This window comes from Paroedura picta, chromosome 4 (assembly GCF_049243985.1).
Source record: "Paroedura picta isolate Pp20150507F chromosome 4, Ppicta_v3.0, whole genome shotgun sequence".
In the NCBI taxonomy this organism is placed as follows: domain Eukaryota; kingdom Metazoa; phylum Chordata; class Lepidosauria; order Squamata; family Gekkonidae; genus Paroedura; species Paroedura picta.
Genome location: NC_135372.1, coordinates 54,236,698 through 54,253,648, shown reverse-complemented (window position 1 = coordinate 54,253,648; position 16,951 = coordinate 54,236,698). Strand labels below are relative to the sequence as shown.

The window sequence follows — 16,951 nt, the reverse complement described above, 5'->3', positions numbered from 1 at the left end:
CTATGTCTCCAAGGGATTCAGCTTTAGCTGACTTGCTCTGAGCCATTCCACCATAACCTCAAAACAATGAGCTTGGAGGAGCATTTGGCTGGCCATCTATCAGGAGATGTGCTGGGTGTCATCAGCCATTGTCCTTTAATTGTATTTCAGCAATCCTAAATGGCTAAAACGCGCTGTTTCTATTATAAGGAGAAGGGGGGGGGGCAGACGCCGAGAGACTCCAGAAGGCAATTTCTGCACATAATGCCACATTCTGTGGTTTTTAAAGTGCCTGCATCAATGCGACATACACATGGCTCTGCCCATATCCTTTAATCTTACAGAACAAGAGGAGGAACACAGACAGGCACTACTTTCCTCCTCACCCACATAGAAAAATCTCCCCCCTCACCCCAAATGCGCCTGTAACAATCCAGTCCTTAAACCCTTAAGAATCCCAGTACAATATATTCACAATGGGAAAAAGTTGCAATGGCAGACTTGATAGAAAGGAAATCCATATAATTAGAATGGATTTCCTTCAGATAAAATCCTGACTGAAGTCAGATTGCTCTGCGACATGTACCACTATAACTGAGGCTTAGATTCCAAAATGTCAAAACATAGAATTATAATATTTTTTCCTCATTCACAGGCTGAAGCTTTCAGTTTGATTGTTTACAGAGGCTACAGAAACTTTTGTTTAATGCTCCAATGTAATGTTTAAACGTATAATTTGGAAATCGAAATAGAGGCCAGCTATTCTCTTACGCATGCAGCCTGAATACATCTTTTATTGTTTCCATTGATGAAATGTGAAAGTTAATGGTCTCTGCCTTTCCTCCCTCTGAAACAGCTTCCATAAGATCATGTAAATCAGAGCCCTTTTTTTGTTTGTTTTTAGAGGCATTAAGTTTCATTTCTTTTTTTTTTTCTTTTTGATTCAGGTAAGATAAAAATGGAGATATACAAAAACCTATCCTTTCCACATCTTCTTAATAAATTAAATTTTTCCTTCATTTCTTATGATTCACCCTAGGAAAAAAATCCAAGTGTCGTTTCTCCTCATAAATGTTTTATAAGAACTCACAATGTGGAAGTGTGTTTATAGGATGGATGCAATTATTCTTGTTTCCTCTGAAACATGCATGTGGTCTTGAAAACATAACAAAAAAAGAAAACTCAGTTTCCTGTGGTCATAGTCCCAAATGATTGTTCTTTGTTAATTAAACTTAAATGCTACAATATGTTCCCAGGTTTCTTGCATACTGCCTCAAGAATTCCATATCTTTAACCATCTCAAGCTTTATGTTTAAGTGTTTGGCATAAACCTCTAGTTTTGTGTCATGTCACTGTGACAATACCAGTTTGTCATGCTTTTTTCCACTTTGAATTTACTACATATATTATGCTAACTTGTTGAAGAATCCTGGGAATCATTGTTTGGCAAACATGCTGATTATTCTGTTAGAGATCCTTCCAGCTACAGCGTTCAAGGTTCTCTGTAGATAATAAAGTGACAGCATCCTCTTAAGTGAAGTCCATTGAAGCCAGTGAACTTAGGGTGGTGTCAGAATGACATTGTAAAATGTTTGTGGTAGACATCTAAAGCAGCGGTCCGCAACCATTTGCGCCCAGTGTGCCGGCAGCCGCGCTTCTCTCCCCCCCCCTTCCGGAGCAAGAAGCTAGCTGGGCCGCAAGCTAATCGGCCACTTTGGTGGCCGATTTGCTTGTGGCCTGGCGAGTTTCTCGTTGCGGGGGGTGGGGGGTGGGGAGAGGGAGCCGTGGCCCGGTGCCAAGGCCTTTGCGGCCTGGCACCGGACCGCAGCCTGGGGGTTGAGGACCACTGATTTGAAGCATTTCAGATCATAGACATTCCACTTTTAGGGGAAGAACCTAGATGGGTAGAAATTTTGTTGAATGCACCTTCTAGATTCTTGCCCTCTTATACCTTAGGATGCCCTTGTGTGATGAGCAAAATCTCACTGCACTTAGGTCCAAACTCAGCCATGAGGCAGGAGATCCTGGCCAGGCTCCAGCCCCTTCAATGGGTATATGATAAGCTGAATCCAGCTTCTCCATCACTGCATCAGCATCTTGGGAAAATATACCATTTCTGAAGCCCTTTGTTATAGAATGGCTGAAGACCTTCAAGACATTTTTTTTGGAAAGTTGGCAATCTAAATCATCTTCTTTTTTCTTTCTGTTTATCCTTTAGCTGGCGATTGGTGGAGCAGGGTGTCCTCTCAGCCAATACGCTACTGTAGGTGCCTCTGGATTTTTTGTCTTGTTTATATGTTTCCACTCTTGGCGATTGGTGGCAGTAGTTTTGGCCATATGGATAGTCAATTACTGGTTTCTAAGGTCTTCCTTGACCTGTTCAAGCCATGTTTTCTTTGGCGCCAGTCACTGGATCTTCCATTCAGTGGGTTGTTCTTTTCAGAGGAGTTTATGAGGGAGTCTGCTGGTGTTCATTCTGCTGACATGGCCAAACCCTTGTAGTCTGCACTCTTGGATTTGTTCTTTAATTTGCAGCTGGTTGTCACATTTTGTCTGAATTGTCTCATTTTGATTATGATCACATAGAGTAACACCCAGAATCTGCCGCAGACATCGCACTTGGAAAGTCTCAAGTTTGTCAAGTTTTAGTAAAGTCCATGTTTCTGATCCATATAGGAGGACTGGCAGGATTAGTGTCCAGAAGAGATGAACTTTGGTCTTGAGAGCGATGTTTGTCTTCTTCCAGAGACACCATTTGAGTGTGGCAAATGCTGATGTTGCTTGGCCAATCCTATTGTGGGCTTTAGTGGATGAGAAGTTGTTTTTTTCTTGCACCAATGAGCCTAAGTATTTAAATTCTTTAACTTGTTCATTTTTATTTAAATTCTTTGACTTGCTCAATTTAAAAAATAGCATCTAATCAAAACACAGACAAGTATGATCTCATTAGATCTTAGAAGCTAAGCAGGCCAATCGTGGATAGTATTAGGATGGGGGGAGGAGACCTTCAAGGATTTGGGGTGGTAGTTCCTTCAGGGACGTGGAGTCATGACGTGGAGGCAAGCAGTGGCATACTGCCTCGAAATATCTCTTGCTGAGCTGACAGACAATCCTCATGCAACAGTAGTAAAAACCATAAGCTAGAAAAGGCTATTGGTAGCTTCATGACTGAGTGATCCAAAAAAGCTGGCAGGTAGCTTTCAACAGGACAAAAAGGATTGTTTTGTAAGAATATCAGAAACAGCTTATTGTGCTTCATCAGGAACGACCTGTGCATAGAAAGTATCTGGAAGATTCAGGACTTGTGCAATGAACTACAAACACCTCTCTTATTCTTGCACTTCAGCCTTGGCTCTTTTTGTAACCTCTGGATTAAAACCAGCAACTGGTTATACGTGAACGCACCTGCTGGCATAGTAATTGAGCGAATCTTGCTGCATCAGAATGTTTTTTTATTTTAAACATTTTAAAGTTGTCTTTCCACCCAATTTGAGGGTCCCCAAGGCAATGGACAATCCAAAACATTAAAGCATTAAAACAAGCTTAAAAATGGATACTCTGCATTCATATCAACATCAGAATTATGCTGGCCACCTGGCCATAGACCCAATTTATATGCCAACTGGGGCTTTCCCACTTCCTCTCTCCTTCATTTCCATCAAGTATAAGAACTGGATAGCTGACATTCGAACTTTTTTTTTTAAAGATTTCAACTGCATTTGACTGTATTTAAATTAGAACTTTTCCATATTTTATCCATATATTATTTTATATATGTTTTATTGTGGTATTATCTTCCCCAACTCTCCGGAGATGGGGTGGAAAATAAGCACAACAAAAATTAAATAAATCAGACAATTGCAAACAAATAAACAAATAAAATACATAAATGCATGAAGGAGGATCAGCATGAGTCAATGTGTTCCACACCCTTTGAATAATGCACATTCAATGCACTTTTGCAGCCGGATTTTCTTGCGTGGTACAGGACAATCTACTTCTAAAGTGCAGGTAAAGTGCATTATCCAATGTGTGCATAAATAAGGGAACATTAGAGAAAACACAGATCTCTTCACCCCCCCGATGGAAGACGGTGGTAGAAGGGGACAGTTGCAAAGCTGTTGTACAGCTGTACAGTTGATGCCTGGCATAAGAGCATCTCGATGAAAGCAGGTCTCTGGGGCAGCATAGGCTCATTTAAAGCAAATTAATAAATAAAACAAAGCAGAAGAATTTAATTCAGAACCCATCAAATGGATCTCAAAGACCGTCAACCTCTCCCCACTGAATAGCAGGAGTCAAGTACAGCTTCTCTGTGCTCTTTATGGAGTGAACTGCTGCAGTCCTGTTTGCTTTGGGATGTCTGTAGGGTCCAAAGTGCAGTCCTTGATCTTGAGTGAAGAGGTTGCATGGAAAAGGCTTCAGGAAACTGCCTCATTGAGACAGTTGCGTCATTCACATAACTTCCCTGGCCATGTGGGATTCCTCACTCAAAAGCAGAGTCCATAGAGCTGCAGATAAGCATCAGCAGACTTTTTGCTTATTTATTAAGCTGACAAGTTGCTTTTCAAATAAAAAAACCCACCAAGGCTCGAAAAACCTTGTGGCTAACAGCAAAACCTTGTAGTTAATAAAGAAAGATTTGTGTCTGGTACTTTTTTGTCCTTTTTCAAAGAAGAAGAAGAGTTGGTTTTTATATCCCACTTTTCATTACCTGAAGGAGTCTCAAAGCAACTTACAGTTGCTTTCCCTTCCTCTCCCTTCAACAAGTACCCTGTGAGGTAGGTGGAGCTGAGTGTTCTGAGAACAGCTCTATCAGGGCTGTGACTCACCCAAGGTCACCCAGCTGGCTACATGTGAGAGTGGGAAATCAACCCTGGCTTACCAGATTAGAATGCCACCAAGCTGGCTCACCAAAGGAGTTTGATGTGGCCTTCAAGGCTCTCATTTCTTCATTGTATTCTTATCACCTTTGTGTGATATAAGCGAAACTGAGACTACTCAGTCAGCTCTGTGATGGAGGGGAGATCTGAGCCCAGGCCTCCCAGATACTTGTTCAGATGCTATACATCACTGGCTCACCCATGTTAATGAAAACAGGCCAATGGAAGGGTCTTGTAGTATTTCCCTTCCTCTTCTGCATTGGCTGGCTCCCAATCGCAGGGGAAGGAACAGCTGGGACAGACAGTCCAATGGGAAGAGTGTTGCTCCCTCTTCTGCTGAGATGCACAATGGTTCACCACTGATGACTTCCCAGAGTAAAGGACCCAGATGTTCCATGTGCCAAAAAGAAAAGCCACTGAGCTCAGTGAATCTCACTTCCCCTCAAACTTTTAAGCATACTTTGATCTTGCTGAAATTCTTCGTCAAGGCATTAGCATGAACTCTCTTTATGAAAAGCAGCTTTGTCAATATCCTCTTGACTCAGGAAGCTTAAAGTGAACTTTTTAAAGCATCAGCAAGTTACTTTGCTGGTAACGAATGAACTGAGGAGGATAGCTTTGGGTTCTTTCCCAAAGCATAATCCCTTATAGCATTATATCTATCTATATATGCACAGAGCTACTGATGACTGAGTGAAAATAGGATTTAACAGGATTTAGTGACACTTTCAATAAAAGGCTTGCACTTAATGCAAGAATTCTAGTGGGAATTTCTTTCCACCAGACATTTCCAAGCTAGCATTTACACTTGAAATATCCAATATATATGAAGGGGGGAGGGGAGTTGGAAACACTAGAGTGAGATGACAATGGGGCTGAGAAGATGAACTCTAGAAATGTATTCTGCAAAATTAATTTGTCATATGTACTTTGGTACATGCTCAAGTTTTGGATGCAAAGTGAATGTACAAGCGTGTGCTTCCATGCCTCGAGCCTTTGAAGTACTCTCTTTTTTCTTTCTTGTTATTGACTTTGTTTAATACATTCTGCACATTTGCGTTTGAAAGGGACCAGCAAAGCGGAGCGTCATTAACCAGTACCTTGGTCTGTTGTCAAGAAAGATAAAAGGGCTGTCGGGTGCTAGGTGTCTGTATGCCACGAAGGACTAGTCTGACTGAAGTCTTTAAAGTCTATGTCTCTTGTCCTGCTTTCCCTCCAAAGCTGATTTTCCTGCAAAATGGAAACATGGTTTTTGACTGGCTTTATTTACCAGGGATCTCCCCTTTCTATTTTGTGATTCCCTTGCCTGAACAATCTTTCTCCCTATTTTGTTTCTTGGGCTTGGGAGGTGACTAGGAGTATACAGTTGATTATTGAAGACCTGAGAATATGTCCAATATTTTGGGTACCAGTTTAGATGGGCCATAACTGATGCCACTCCTGCCTCCCTGACACAATTCCTGATCCCAATATCACCACTCCTGATTATATTGAATTTGGGAATCCTGTTGTGGAGGGAGGAATGCCTAGGGAGGAGGGAGTGCTCCCCAGATGGTTCACGGTACATTTGGCCTTTAAATTTTGGAGAACAAAGGCTCTTACAAAATAATGCTCTTAAAAACCAAACTTTGGAACATTTATGACTATATTGGTGTGGCAAGGCCATGCTACACTCATGGCTGGTGAATAGCTGCCAGTTCCTTTGATAGCACATGTAGAAAGGTAATGTGTAGTCTTAGATCCAAACTGACATAAATTCAGTAGAGCAAGACCTTGATTGGTGTCATAGATTTATGGGCCATAATAATGGCTGGAAGTATGCTGTACCTGGAATGACACTGTCCTATATATTAGGGACCTGTTCTATCATTGCCATTCTGGTGAGAGATGGAGAAATGGATTCACTCCACATTGTGGCTGGATTGACCTGTCAGTGGTACCTGCTGGCTCCTCGTGGCGGCGGTCAGCGCCAGCTCACGGGTGCCACCTCCTTTTCTTGGGTGCCGCCCCTCCTTGGAGTCTCTGCTGCCTCAGGGCTGCATTGGGGCAGCTGCCGCCTCCTAGGAGTACCGCTGCCGGCTCCTTGGGGCCAGCAGTGGCCCCTCACTGCCTCCGTCACTGCCGCCACCTGGTTGAAGTGGCAGCCTGTGCAGGGTTTGGCAGCTGGCGGGGAGTATGTGGCCGTGAGGTGGTGCACCCCTTGCAGCTGGGTTTTGGTTAGGGTGCTGCGAGGGTTGGCCCAGTCTGGGTGCAGACAGCTGTGCTGGCAGGGGCTTATGGAAATTGTAGTCCATGAACATCTGGAGGACCACAGGTTGACTACTCCTGATCTATATTATATCTTACATGGACAGACATAATGTTCTTCTCAATTGTATACATTATATATGATCTTTCTGTAACATCTTGAGCAGGAGCATGTTGGGCTGGTTGAGCCAAAGTTCTGGGACTATGTAGTGAAACATACATAAACATATGCATGTGTGCGCTCTCTCTCTCTCTCTCTCTCTCTCTCTCTCTCTCTCTCTCTCCCCTTCTCTCCCTCTCCCCCCAAGAGCCCTCTTCTCTCCTTCTCCTGGCTGCTATATGACCAAAGAATGTTTATTCAGCAATGTTTAAAATTCCATTAAAAATCCTGATTGGAATATCTGCTGCGATATGGTAGAAACGTGCTCCAATTATCAACAAATTCCCAAAGCTTATTATTTCCTTCCTAGTTAATTCTTTCGGCCTGACTGGAGTCCATCCTATGCAAAGCAACAAATGGGAGGAGTCCTTGTATGTTCTTAGTTGCATGGCAGGAGAGAATGAGAAGGTGATGGATTTTTTTTCTCTGTTGGGGCTCCTTTATTCCAGAAGAAGCTTTCTTCAGCAGCCTTGCAAGAAAAGAGCAAATGACCCTAGTCAACCCCCTTTTAACAACCTGAATCCTTAGAAGAAAAAATTTAAAAAACGGGACTCACAACACATCTGTGATCCATTGGAATATATGTTTATGCATTAGGGGGTCATACCTGTTTGAGTCCTGACCAAACAATCTCTTGTACCTTTTTTGCATCACCACTCTAGGATAAAATCCACCTGTTTCAGCGTTGTTGTTAAGGCACAGGAACACGGCCAATGAAACAGTTGGCAACTCTGGCAGATTTCAGAATTTTGAGTGGAATCTCTGGCTGTACCTCTGCAAGGCTCCCTTTCCCCCCAATGAATGGAGGTTATTTAAGTGTCCTAGCTTTAGTATTTGCCTGCTTGGTTAGTAACTAGAATATAATGTATCTTTCTGCTTCAAAGACAAATGGCTTGTTTGCCACGCTAAGTGTTTGTAATCGTGATTCATGCCGGGCTTGTAAATAAGAGTTACTGACAGGAGGGAAGTCAGCCTTTAATTATCCCAAGTAGGCTATTTGGCTGTGAAATTTCAAAAGCTTAATTGCTAATGACTTATGTGGAAAGGCCAAATGGCGAGAATCACTATTGAAATCTTATCCTCATAATCAAAAAGACAGACCATAAAATAACCATTTGCTTTGAATCCAGAGCATCTGGCTTTTGAATAATGCTAAGCACTGAATGGCTCTGCTGAAAAGGTCCTGCAAAACAGAATGGGATCGACTTTAAGAGGCTGTATTGTTATCCAGCAATTGGAAGGGAGGTCATGTCAAATGCAATTTTTAATCTTGGAGGCTCTTCTTCCTTCCCTCCACCCATCCTGTAAAGTTTGTGCAGAATAATGATACAAGTGTGAAATGTCTTAAATGTCCTTCCGATATTTCCAAGACTTTGGACAGCTGCAGGACTATCCCTTTTTTGGATTAAAACTGAGGTGAGAAGTCCCAGACACTAGCACTTGTTCAGGTTGGTTCCTTTTTGGTGGAAAGAACATTATTTGGGTATTTTCATAGTATTTGTATTCTTTCCAAGCATATTGGTTCAGCATGTGGAAGCAAAAAAGCACTGCTAGAGGGCAGCAGACATGCTGCCTCACATCAAAACCCTTGGGAGATCCTGCTCACCAAAGGAACTTCAGCCAACTATAGCCAGGATTTATCTGCTGTTTTCTCCTCCCTGTTCTGCATATACACTATGCTTTTTTCCCCCACAGACACACATCTGCCCAACCTTTCAGCTGCGTGTATGTAGGGGTCATCTCACTCAAGCCCTGCTGAGTTGCCCAAGCAGCCATTGTCCTAAAGATGACAGTCCACTGAGGAGACGCCCACAGTCACTGAGACACATTATTGTTTCCATTGTCTTATAACCTAGACTGAGCCATAGTAATCAGAGGCCAAGACAGCTGCATGATATATTTGTTTCAATCAGCTTTCAGCACTGTAGCGTGCGATAGGCTAGTTTCATATTGCAGTTGCATTGCCCATGTCAGGAAGTCCTGACTTTTTCAGTGAGATGAGATGGGGAAAAGGCTGTGGCTTGGCGTAGCACATCTGCTTTGCATGCAGATGTCCCCAGGTTCAGTCCCCAGCACCTAAGCTGAAAAGGGATTAAATAGATTTCATGAAAGTTCTCTACCTTGAACCCTGGAAAGCCACTCCCAGTTAGAGTAATAGACCAGCGGTCTGACTCAGTATATGGGCTTCATGGATTCATGTGTGATAACTGGGATACCCTGTGATACTGTAGTTATACCAAGCTAGGACTTAGGAGACCTGGGTTCATTCAACCATTAAGTTTAATGGGGGCACTTAGAATCATAGAATCATAGAGTTGGAAGGGGCCATACAGGCCATCTAGTCCAACCCCCTGCTCAATGCAGGATTAGCCCTAAGGATCCTAAAGCATCCAAGAAAAGTGTGTATCCAACCTTTGCTTGAAGACTGCCACTTGGGCCAATTACTTGCCTTCAATTTAATTTACATGTTGGAAGCCTTCAGTAGAAATAGTAAGATGTCTATGTGGTGCTCTATGAAGGAAGGTTGGGATATAAATATGACAGATAGATGTGTACATTGGCAGAGTAAGGCAAACTTCCCATGCACAAAGCACCTAGAAAGTTTCCAGATAGCCAAATCTCGCAACCGGTGAATATGGCAGATCATGTGAGTGTTGCTTTGCTTTGCCAGCCGTTGACCAAATAGAAATTAAAGCAAAAGTAAAATTCTGCATCAGATTCCAAATTCTGTACTTCTTTACAGAAGGCTTTAGAGACATAGAGATCTGATGCTTTCATTGGAAGGCATTTTTTGTCCTTTATTCAAGTACTAATAATTTATATTTTTTGACATGGTGGTTAAATGGAATGAGAATATCTTGAGAATGATATGGCCAAGATTCCAGAACCACCAATTTGCAAGAATCTGATGTTTGCTAAGTCCTTGTTTGACTGTTGAATTCTTTTATTCCCTTGTTGTTGTTGTTATGTGCGAAGTCGTGTCCGACCCATCGCGACCCCATGGACAATGATCCTCCAGGCCTTCCTGTCCTCTACCATTCCCCGGAGTCCATTCAAGTTTGCACCTATTGCTTCAGTGACTCCATCCATCCACCTCATTCTCTGTCGTCCCCTTCTTCTTTTGCCCTCGATCTCTCCCAGCATTAGGCTCTTCTCCAGGGAGTCCTTCCTTCTCATGAGGTGGCCAAAATATTTGAGTTTCATCTTCAGGATCTGGCCTTCTAAAGAGCAGTCAGGGCTGATCTCCTCTAGGACTGACTGGTTTGTTCGCCTTGCAGTCCAAGGGACTCGCAAGAGTCTTCTCCAGCACCAGAGTTCAAAAGCCTCAATTCTTTGACGCTCGGCCTTCCTTATGGTCCAACGTTCGCAGCCATACATTGCAACTGGGAAGACCATAGCCTTGACTAAACGCACTTTTGTTGGCAGGGTGATGTCTCTGCTTTTTAGGATGCTGTCTAGATTTGCCATAGCTTTCCTCCCCAGGAGCAAGCGTCTTTTAATTTCTTTGCTGCAGTCCCCATCTGCAGTGATCTTGGAGCCCAGGAAAATAAAATCTGTCACTATCTCCATTTCTTCCCCTTCTATTTGCCAGGAATTGAGAGGGCCGGATGCCATGATCTTTGTTTTCTTGATGTTGAGTTTCAAGCCAACTTTGGCACTCTCCTCCTTCACCCGCATCAACAGGCTCTTTAGTTCCTCTTCACTTTCTGCCATTAGAGTGGTATCATCTGCATATCTGAGGTTGTTGATATTTCTCCCTGCAATCTTGATCCCAATTTGTGACTCCTCTAATCCCGCATTTCTCATGATGTGCTCTGCATACAAGTTAAATAGGCAAGGCGACAGTATACAGCCATGCCGAACTCCTTTCTCAATTTTGAACCAGTCAGTGATTCCATGTTCAGTTCTCACTGTTGCTTCTTGACCTGCATATAAATTTCTCAAGAGACAAATAAGATGCTCTGGTATTCCCATCTCTTTAAGAACTTGCCACAATTTGTTGTGCTCCACACAATCAAAGGCTTTAGCATAGTCAATGAAGCAGAAGTAGACGTTCTTCTGGTACTCCCTAGCTTTCTCCATGATCCAGCGTATGTTGGCAATTTGATCTCTAGTTCCTCTGCCTCTTCGAAATCCTGCCTGTACTTCTGGAAGTTCTCGGTCCACATATTGCTGGAGCCTAGCTTGTAGGATTTTGAGCATAACTTTGCTAGCATGAGAAATTAGTGCGATGGTGCGGTAGTTTGAACATTCTTTGGCATTGCCCTTCTTTGGGATTGGAATGTAAACTGACCTTTTCCAATCCTGTGGCCATTGTTGAGTTTTCCAAATTTGCTGGCATATTGAGTGTAGCACTTTTACTGCATCGTCCTTTAAGATTTGGAATAGTTCAACTGGAATGCTGTCACTACCACTAGCTTTATTGTTGCTCAGACTTCCTAAGGCCCATTTGACTTCACATTCCAGGATGTCTGGCTCCAGGTCAGTAACTACCCCATTGTGGTCATCAGGGATGTTAAGCTCGCTCTTGTATAGTTCTTCTGTATAATTTTGCCACCTTTGTTTGATCTCTTCTGCTTCTGTGAGGTCCCTACCATTTTGGTCCCTTATCATACCCATCTTTGCATGAAACGTTCTCTTCATATCTCCAATTTTCTTGAAAAGATCTCTGGTCCTCCCCATTCTATTGTTTTCTTCTATTTGTTTGCACTGTTCATTTAAGAAGGCATTCTTATCTCTTCTAGCTTTTCTCTGGAATTCTGCATTCAATTGGGTGTATCTTTCTCTTTCTCCCTTGCCTTTCACTTCCCTTCTCTCCTTAGCTATTTGTAAAGCTTCCTCAGACAGCCATTTTGATTTCTTGCATTTCTTTTTCTTTGGGATGGTTTTAGTTGCTACCTCTTGTACAATGTTGCGAACCTCCGTCCATAGTTCTTCAGGCACTCTGTCTATCAGATCTAATTCCTTAAATCTATTTGTCACCTCCACTGTGTATTCGTCAGGGATATGATTAATTCATACCTGAGTGGCCTAGTGCTTTTCCCTACTTTCTTCAATTTAAGCCTAAATTTTGCAACAAGAAGTTCATGATCTGAACCACAATCAGCTCCTGGTCTTGTTTTTATTGACTGGATAGAACTTTTCCATCTTTGGCTGCAGAGCACATAGTCAATCTGATTTCTGTGTTGACCGTCTGGTGATGTCCATGTGTAGATTCGTCTCTTGGGTTGCTGGAAAAGAGTGTTTGCTATGACCATTGTATTCTCTTGACAAAATTCTACCAGCCTGTGCCCTGCTTCATTTTGTACTCCAAGGCCAAACTTGCCTGTTATCCCGGTTATCTTTTGGCTTCCTACTTTAGCATTCCAATCCCCCATGATGATAAGCACATCATTTTTTGGCGTTGCTTCTAGAAGGTGTTGTAGGGCTTCATAGAACTGATCAACTTCATCCTCTTCAGCAGCAGTGGTTGGGGCGTAGACCTGGATCACTGTGATGTTGAATGGTTTGCCTTGGATTCGAACTGAGATCATTCTGTCATTTTGGGGATTGTATCCCAAGACTGCTTTTCCTACTCTCTTATTGATTATGAAGGCTACTCCATTTCTTCTGCGAGATTCTTGTCCACAGTAGTATACCTGATGGTCATCTGAATTAAATTCACCCATTCCTGTCCATTTTAGTTCACTGATTCCTAAAATGTCGATGTTCAGTCTTCTCATTTCTTGTTTAACCACATCCAGCTTGCCTTGATTCATGGATCTGACGTTCCAGGTTCCTATGGAATAAAAATCTTTACAGCATCGGACTGTCTTTTCGCCACCAGTTACTTCCACAACTGAGCGTCCTTTCGGCTTTGGCCCAGCCGCTTCATTCATTCTGGCGCTACTCGTACTAGCCGTCTGCTCATCCCCAGTAGCATATTGGACACCTTCCGACCTGAGGGGCTCATCTTCCAGCGTCATATCGTTATGCCTATTGGAACTGTCCATAGAGTTTTCATGGCAAAGATACTGGAGTGGTTTGCCATTGCCTTCTCCAGTGGATCACCTTTTGTCAGAGCTCTTAGCTATGACCTGTCCGTCTTGGGTGGCCCTGCACGGCATAGCTCATAGCTTCACTGAACTACGCAAGCCCCCTTGCCACAACAAGGCAGCGATCCTTGAAGGGGGCTTTTATTCCCTAACTAGCTTCAAAGCCCATTCCTAAGAACCGGCCTTGAAAGGGTCCCCTCTCCTGGCCCCTTGCCAGGCAGTTTAAGGTGGCCTTGGGCCGCAGCTCGCAGCCAGATCAGGTGGGTGGGGGCTGGGCAGCTCATTAGTAGGGCCGGGACAGAGCTCCTTAGCAGGCAGTCAGCAGGCTGGGAGGCCCTCGTCAGCAGGCCCAGCCTAGCAGGCCAAGAGGCCCTCGTTAGCAAGCCCTCCACCACGACCCTTTGCCCAGGGCCCTCTCCCCTTACCTGATGCTGGCTCCAGGCACTGAGGCGTCTGAGAGCAAAGAGGCCAGAGGTCAGGGATGGAGGGCGGGAGTTGCAGGGGCAGGGCCAATCAGGGCAAAGCTGGCTGCACCCTGATTGGCCCTATTCTAACTTGGGCAGCCGGACACGTCCCACCCCTAGGCTGTTTCACAAATATATAGAGGAACAACAATGGATAAGGATGGCTTAAGTACTTTGTCAATGGTGGAATCAACTCTGCCCACCAGCAGATCAAAGTAAAGAACTACCATAGTTTAATGGAGTTTGAGAAGACCATGGGCATGAATGACAGCGTGTTCAATTTGTGTGTCAGTGTATGAAAATGTATGCTAATTGAAATGGGTTATTTGGCAGGCCACAGGAAAACCAGTTTAGCAGCAAATGAGAAAGGATTCCCCAAAGAATACAGATTGGAATAAAATTATGCCCGATATAGCCTGATTTGATTTTTTGTGGGTTTGATGCGGTCATTTGTTCATTTATCAAAATTGCCACAATGATTCATTCCCATTGAATGTGCTAGCATATCAAATGACAAGCATTTGCAGTTTCATTTGTGATCAAGTTACACTAGCACATGTCCTTCTAAGTGAAGAGTGAACTGGAACTCTGGCATGTGATGGTTTTCAATAGCAGGCTGCTACTAGTCTCAGTATGGCTTTGAATTACTTTGTCATCGAATCCAATTAAGTCTGCAACACACTGCTAATTCCATTTTAATACAAACGGCAGGCAAGAGGCTTCTGCATCACACCCTGAAAGATCTGTACTTGTTAGCATAGTTTACATATGTGAAGAAGGGCAGAGCACCAAACTGATTAAAAGAGTAAAATAGTTTTATAAGAGTATGGGAGGGGCTGTATGGGAGGGCGGTATAAAAATGTAAGAAAAGAGAAAGAAACTTTGTCCAGAAAGAGGAGAGGGAGACCTAACTGTCTAACTGTTCTATAGTCTTCATTCAGTCTTTTCTGGAGGCAAGCAGGCAGGAAGTGTGCTTAAAGGAGCAGGAAGTCTCCAAATGAGCCAATCAGGACACTGGAGGAGATTATTTGAAAAAAAGAAAAGGAAGTTCCTATTCTAACTATGCTAAATACACATCTTATCCAACACTCCCTGTAGGATATTCGTTGTATGCTTTTGAATCATGCACACTACAGACCTTGCATATTTCAATAGCATTTCTCTTCCTTGATTTCCTTTCATTATTTATTTACAGAATTTATACGCCACCTCTCAAGGTGGGCCACAAAGAAAAAAATGATACATTTATTTATTTCATATATAATCTGACTTTCTCAGAAAAATTAAAGGTGGGTTACAAAAAAGAAGAAAAAGCAGCAATAAATACACTAGCCTTGGCCTAGATAGTGCAGCTAGCCCAGTCTTGTCATATCTCGGAAGCTAAGCAGAGTTGGCCTGAGTAATATTTGGATGGGAGATCACCAAGACAATCCAGGGTCATGATGTGGAGCCAGACTGTGGCAAATGACTTCTGAACATCTCTTGCCTTGAAAACTCTATGGGGTCACCATAAGTTACTGAGACTTGATGGCACTTTCCACCATTACCAATATATCCAATAAAAACTATTTGCAGTTTTTCAGTCAACATTAAACCCACAGCATATTCTGTGGAATGGTACCAGAGTGAGGACCTTCTTGATCCCTTCAGGCGGGAGGCTGCAACAAAAATGCTCAGCTGTGGGTAGTCACTCATTTTACCTATTTCCAGGATGATATCTTTAAAACACCTTGCTCAGATAAAGTGAAGCTTTCATGGTGGAGCATATTGGAGGATTTATATCAAGTTATACCTACAGAATATAGCCTGGTGGAGCTATTTTAGCTCCTATTTTTTCAGTGATAAAAGAAACTGGTATAATCCCAAGTGTGTGGAAACAAGTGATTATAATGCCTGTAGATTAAAAAAGAAGCTAAAAGGTATGACTTTTATAGAGATTTTGATTCAAACCCAAGGGATTTTTGTGGGACAAATTAGGGAAACCTTCAGTTGACCAATGATTGTTACCGTTAATTAAGAAGTTATATTTTTCCTTTGGCTCAGGTTCAGTGTCATTTGGAAAGTCACTTATCCATTTATTTTCCTTTACAGAAGGGTGTTCATCAAAGATGACTACTAGCTCTGTTATGATATGGCATCCATACTGAGAAATCCAAAGTTCCATTTTCCAGTGTTGGCTAACACCCTGATATCAGTGTTATTATTTGCAGATGATATACTTTTGTTAGGTAGATCTCATGTGGGCTATCAACTGTGAAAGTCCCTTTTGGAATACAATAATGCAGAAGGGTTGACAGTGAACCAAGGGCAATCTAAATCTAACCACCCAAAGAAGTATAATTGGCAAGTTAATGGGAAATCCATAAAGAAAGTTACTCAGATTGATTTGATTTAATACTCAGGTTTGTTTTTTCACTTCCAGGCTAAGTCAGCTAAGAAGAACCACCTTATTTACAACACCTTATTGTTGCTGTTTTCAAGGTAAGACACATTTCAAAATGGTTTGCCATTTCCTGCCTCCTATTGGAACTCTCCCATCCAATTCTAGCCAGGGCCAACCCAGCTTAGTTACACGATCTCCTACAGAGAAAGGGGGAAACGTACCCCAAGGCAATATTACTGTAATATGTGAATTATACAATTTTCCAATTAAATTAACAGTTTGACACTTTTTTTTCACGATTTAATCACAAATAAAGAACCAACCATAAGGGTTTCTAGATAAATGTCATTTTCATCAATGGTTGTATCCTAAGTTCAAAAAGTACAATTAGTACAAATATCACATAGTAAAATAATAACTCAAAATGAAATGTTACATGTACACCTACCTTCTATGATATAATTATTATAAAAGCTTTCCAATATGAAAGGTTATTTCTACCAAATTACCTACAAAAATCACAACAGTACATTAAACATCTTTTACAATATTAAACTATAAATACATTATTAAAGCTTAATAATTTTACCTTATTCTATTTATCTAATAGTATAAATAGGCCATTGGCTCACCAGTACCGGGAACAGTTTGGTAAAACTGTTCCCAAAAAACTGCATTTGAGTTTCCCTCTTTCTCTGTTGGCATTCTATTTTAAATCATCCTTTTTCTGGAATTACAAGATCTGGCAAGATCAGGCTAGCCTGGGCTATCTGGGTCAGGGCAGCAAAGGCCATATTTTT

General features: G+C 42.3%; 1 long non-coding RNA gene across 1 annotated transcript in view; it reads left to right on the top strand.

The window, feature by feature from the left end:
* Positions 1 to 16,227, top strand: part of LOC143836787 (uncharacterized) — a 203,800-nt gene extending 187,573 nt beyond the window's left edge. Inside the window, exon 3 of the long non-coding RNA XR_013230735.1 lies at positions 16,191 to 16,227. This is a non-coding gene — a long non-coding RNA (uncharacterized LOC143836787). The remainder of the gene's footprint in view (positions 1 to 16,190) is intronic.
* The last annotated feature ends 724 nt before the right edge of the window (positions 16,228 to 16,951 follow it).